This window comes from Sphaeramia orbicularis, unplaced genomic scaffold (genome assembly GCF_902148855.1).
Source record: "Sphaeramia orbicularis unplaced genomic scaffold, fSphaOr1.1, whole genome shotgun sequence".
NCBI classification, from domain to species: domain Eukaryota; kingdom Metazoa; phylum Chordata; class Actinopteri; order Kurtiformes; family Apogonidae; genus Sphaeramia; species Sphaeramia orbicularis.
The window spans coordinates 72,519-78,722 of record NW_021941704.1 but is presented as its reverse complement, the minus strand read 5'-3'; positions in this window follow the sequence as shown (position 1 = coordinate 78,722).

Genomic DNA, 6,204 nt, shown 5'->3' with positions numbered 1-6,204 from the left:
AAAAAAAAAATAAAAAAGTTACAAAGTCCAGTTTTTGGAGCCAAAATCTAAACCCAACAGGAAGTCCACCATTTTGGGCTTAATATACTTAATTTGCATATTCTTTATTATTTCCAGTTGTATCTTCCACAAAAACTGTTGCTGGGGCCAAACCCAACAGGAAGTGCACCAGTTTGGTTTGAATGTCAGTGTTGCTTTTTCGTTCCATTTCAGTTTGTTTTCCAAACTCCTCCTGTCGATTTTCCTGCATTTACTCCACATTTACCAGTTTCATCATATATTGTTTTAGTTTTCGTACGTCTTTTTGAAGGCGCTGTGCCCATCATCATCACCAGCATCTTCATCATCGTTGTCTTCTTCATTGTTGGCATCTTCATCTTCTTCATCCTCGCCTTCGTTTTTCTTGCTGTTGTCATCTTCGTTACCAGTTTCTTCAGTCATCCTCTGATGAATCTACTGGTCACATTCATTTCTAATTTTATCTTTTTTTTCTTGGGACAGTGTCGACAAAGTTAGGTCACAGTTTTCAGAAATTAAGATTTTTGAATTTTTGTTGAATTTTTCAAATCTTCTCCCTGTTTCTTTCTCCTGGTCCATCTGTTGGTGGTTTAGAACATGTCAATGGTTCCACATATCAGTCCAGTTCCTATTGGTCACTGATAGAAGTCAGATATGGACTGTGATTGGATGAGTTCAGTTCTCCTCCAGTGAAAGTCCCGCCCACTTCTATAGTTAGATTGATCTGCATCCAGAACCAGGACTGGAACATAGAACAGAACCAGGACTGGAACAGAGAACAGAACCAGGACTGGAACAGAACAGAACCAGGACTGGAACAGAGAACAGAACCAGGACTGGAACATAGAACAGAACCAGAACTGGAACACAGAACAGAACCAGGACTGGAACAGAACAGAGCCAGGACATGAACAGAACAGAACCAGGACTGGAACAGAGAACAGAACCAGGACTGGAACAGAGAACAGAACGAGGAGTGGAACACAGAACAGAACCAGGACTGGAACAGAGAACAGAACCAGGACTGGAACACAGAACAGAACCAGGACTGGAACATAGAACAGAACCAGGACTGGAACAGAACAGAACCAGGACTGGAACAGAGAACAGAACCAGGAGTGGAACAGAGAACAGAACCAGGACTGGAACAGAGAACAGAACCAGGACTGGAATAGAACAGAACCAGGACTGGAACATAGAACAGAACCGGGACTGGAACAGAGAACAGTACCAGGACTGGAATAGAACAGAACCAGGACTGGAACAGAGAACAGAACCAGGACTGGAATAGAACAGAACCAGGACTGGAACATAGAACAGAACCGGGACTGGAACACAGAACAGAACCGGGACTGGAACACAGAACCGGGACTGGAACAGAGAACAGAACCAGGACTGGAATAGAACAGAACCAGGACTGGAACATAGAACAGAACCAGGACTGGAACACAGAACAGAACCAGGACTGGAACACAGAACAGAACCAGGACTGGAATAGAACAGAACCAGGACTGGAACAGAGAACAGAACCAGGACTGGAACAGAACAGAACCAGGACTGGAACATAGAACAGAACCAGGACTGGAACATAGAACAGAACCAGGACTGGAACACAGAACAGAACCGGGACTGAGAACCAGGACTGGAACCCAGAACCCGTAATACAGGGACACTGGTTCTGTTTTCATGTGTTTTTCTTCGTATTCTCGTCTAAATGTCTCTTGTTTCTTCCCTGACAGTCGTTGCGGTCGGTTTGTGGTGTTGTTAACCCGTCGTCGTTCCGTCATACGTGTGTGTGATGTGTCTTTTCGTTGGATTCTGTCTGACTTTTGTCTGATTTTCTGTCTGATTTTCGCTGTGAAGCTGCAGACGACTCCCTGTGTCTCTGCGTCTGTTCTTTTATGTTCACGGTCTGAATATCAAAGTGGCTCCCACTGTTTCCTGTGGGAAACACAAACCACAAAATCAGCGTTTAGTTTCCCTCCAAACACCTGTCTGTTTCAGCGTCGCTGACAGATCTGACGCCTCCCGTTTCAGTCCGTCAGCGTCGTGTTTGTGCGGCCTACGGCGGCCCGGAGGGTTCAGTATCAGCAGCTGGAGGTCACTGCAGCTTTGAGCTTTAAATCCGAATAATCATCCTGCGCACACTTTCTCCTGTTAAGTAGGTTAAACAGGAAAGTCGTCACTTTTAATAGAGACCGAAGCAATCTGAGCAGAACAAAGACGTTATTAGTGTCTATTGTCTCCACCACAAAGCTGCTAATTAACAAGAAACAGTCTTATCACGGGGAACGCACGCCGCTGCAGCCGCCATCTGCAAACGCCACAAACGCCAGAAACACCAGCGACCTGAAGCAAAAAAAAAAAAAAAACACCAGCACACCGAGCAGAGTTAAACAAACCCACCAGCACACCGAGCAGAGTTAAACCCACCAGCACACCAAGCAGAGTTAAACAAACCCACCAGCACACCGAGCAGAGTTAAACAAACCCACCAGCACACCGAGCAGAGTTAAACCCACCAGCACACCGAGCAGAGTTAAACCCACCAGCACACCGAGCAGAGTTAAACAAACCCACCAGCACACCGAGCAGAGTTAAACAAACCCACCAGCACACCGAGCAGAGTTAAACAAACCCACCAGCACACCGAGCAGAGTTAAACAAACCCACCAGCACACCGAGCAGAGTTAAACAAACCCACCAGCACACCGAGCAGAGTTAAACCCACCAGCACACCGAGCAGAGTTAAACCCACCAGCACACCGAGCAGAGTTAAACCCACCAGCACACCGAGCAGAGTTAAAGTTGGTCAGAGTCCACGGTTCGTGGTTTCATCTGGTAGAAGCGACCACGTGTTTATGTTGAAGGACATCCGACGACCCTGGTGTTAAAAGTACTGACGTCACAAAAACAGTCTGTAAAAGTATTTATAGGGTGGACTTAAACAAATACAATGTGTTTATTTGGTCAGCGGGAAATGTCCAAAAATGTGACTGCAGTACTTTAGCACCAGGGGCTTCATTTATACCTCACATCATATTAATGGAATGTTCAGATTATTAAGGGTCAGTGTATCTGTTGGTAATCAGGTTTTCTTTTCGGAAACAAAAGAAAAACTAATGGTTCATTGATTTTCGTTTTGAAATAGAAGAATTAAAATTGAATTTCAAGGCATTTTTCTTTTTAAGTGTCAAAACAGATAAACCAAATTTTTAAAAAATGGATTGATTTTCATTTTCTCTAATAACAAAAAAGAAAGTTCCTACTTGACAGAAATGGAAAAATGGACCAAAAACACCTGTTTTTTCATTTTCTGAGACCGGATGTTGTAATTTTCAACAAAAGAGCGCTAATGCCATCAAGGTCACAAAGATTCTACAGTTCGTCCAAGATCTGGAGTGCGTAGGCATTCACGGAGGGAGCATGGTCAGTGGATCTGTTGGTAATTGGATTTTCTTTTCCGAAGCAAAAGAAAAACTAGTGGTTAATTGGTTTTCGTTTTAAAATAGAAGAATTAAAATTGAATTTTGAGGCGTTTTTTCTTTTTCAGTGTCAAAACAGATAAACCAAATTTAAAAAGCAGATTGATTTTCATTTTCTCTGTCTAAAAAAAATGAGGTTACAAAGATTATTACCAACGATGGGTTTGTACGAAATCTGGACATCGTAGTCATGCTCCCTCCACCAATGTCTACGAACTCCAGATTTTGTACGAACTGGAAGATTCATAATGAAAAAAACAGGTGTTTTTGGTCCGTTTTTCCTTTTCTTGTCAGGTAGTAACTTTCTTTTTTGTTATTAGAGAAAACAAAGAGCAATCCGTTTTTTAAAATTTGGTTTAAATTTGGTTTATCTGAAAAATGCCTTGAAATTCAATTTCAATTCTTCTATTTTAAAGCAAAAATCAATTAAGCACTAATCGCGCTAGCTGCTAATGGCCACTAATCACGCTAAATGGCGTGCTATTTTCTGTGCCGTAAATATGCACGCTGAAAGCTTACAACGCGTACAGATAATACGCCACTTTTAATTGGTGTGATTAATTCATGATACTGCGTTGAAATATGTGATTGACAGCTGCGTCGACCAATCCCTGTTCAGATTCAGTCAGATGTGACTCTACTGCTCTGGATCCATTGTCATTATTTGTTTATATTTAGTCTCTGGATCGGGTTTTCTTTTATACGTGTATTATCGATAAATCAGAAAACCAACCTGACAGATGACCTGTATGTTTGGTCTGATTGAAACAGGACTTGGTTCATTTAGTAAAACATTAAATTTGTACCAGAGGTTTTATATTTAAAAAGAAATGCTCCGTTGAACTCCCTCAGTAACAATAGGAAACAGCATCAGTGCAACAACAGTCAGAAACATCGGAATCCAAAGGAGACAGGACTGAGTTCTGGAGTTTCACTGATGTTCTGGAGAAGTGGCTGTGGGCTGACATACGAGGTTTCCATCTGTCACTTCCATGAGTGGGAGGAATCAGAAGCAGGTGAAATTAAAAAAGTGAAGCCTTCTGTTGCCTGAAGCCGTGAAACGATTTAATTAAAACAAAAGACACCGTTTCATCTGAATCTGCACGAGAATGATGGACGTTTGATAAAACAGCGACTGTGGATTTGACATGTTTAATTGAATTAAGTCCAGGAAACACCACCGAGAAGAAGAAGAAGAAGAAGAAGAAGAAGAAGAAGAAGAAGAAGAAGAAGAAGAAGAAGAAGAAGAAGAAGAAGAAGAAGAAGAAGAAGAAGAAGAAGAAGAAGAAGAAGAAGAAGAAGAAGAAGAAGAAGAAGAAGAAGAAGGAAAGACGTGGGCTCCGTTCACAGCAGGTCTGATGCACTATTCAGATTTATGGGTCAGATCTGACTTTTAGCTTACCGGCCGACAGGCCTCATCGTCTGTCATCTGTCACCGTCTGTCATCATCTGTTGTCGTCTGTCATTGTCATCTGTTGTCATCTGTCGTCGTTTGTCATCGTCGTCTGTCGTCATCTGTCGTCGTTTGTCATCGTCATCTGTCGTCGTCTGTCGTCATCTGTCGTCGTTTGTCATCGTCATCTGTCGTCGTCTGTCGTCGTCTGTCGTCGTTTGTCGTCGTTTGTCATCTGTCGTCGTCTGTCGTCATCTGTCGTCGTTTGTCATCGTCATCTGTCGTCGTCTGTCGTCGTCTGTCGTCGTTTGTCGTCGTTTGTCATCTGTCACCGTCTGTCATCATCTGTTGTCGTCTGTCATTGTCATCTGTTGTCATCTGTCGTCATCTGTCGTCGTTTGTCATCGTCGTCTGTCGTCATCTGTCGTCGTTTGTCATCGTCATCTGTCGTCGTCTGTCGTCATCTGTCGTCGTTTGTCATCGTCATCTGTCGTCGTCGTCTGTCGTCGTTTGTCATCTGTCGTCGTCTGTCGTCATCTGTCGTCGTTCGTCATCGTCATCTGTCGTCGTCTGTCGTCATCTGTCGTCGTTTGTCATCGTCATCTGTCGTCATCTGTCGGTGTCGTTGTCTGTCGTCATCTGTCGTCCGTTACAAAACTTTCAATCGTCTTCTTCTCTGAAACTCCAGTTCTGATAGACTTCAAACTTGGTATACAGCTGCTGTATGATGATGTCAACACAAAGTACTGAAATTATTTGGATCCAGATCTGATTCTGGATTTGGTGCGACTTTGAAAAATTTTCCCATTATAACAGATAGGAAGTGGATTGATCCAATAAATCAGTATCAATGATATCAGGGAGAATAAATGGATCTGGATACATTTATCAAAGCTTTGAATTTGGCCGCTAAGATACAGGGCCATTGGTCCGATTTTTGTGTGTTGGTTCATATTCTACATTAAATGTGACTTCTGAGTCTGAACTGAATGTGACCCTGAAGTGACCCACATGCACTAAAGAGGTGTGTTTGATGTGTTTGATGGTGCGTTTGATGCCTCTGAACCTCCTGTAAACCCAGTGGTTGTGGACTTTCTGGATCTGTCCAGATGTGTTTGATGCAGGTGTTTGATGCAGGTGTTTCTGGTGTTTGATGCTGGTGTTTGGTGCTGGTGTTTGATGAGTTTGATGCTGGTGTTTGATGCTGGTGTTTGATGCTGGTGTTTCTGGTGTTTAATGCTGGTGTTTGATGCTGGTGTTTCTGGTGTTTGATGCTGGTGTTTGATGCTGGTGTTTGATACTGGTGTT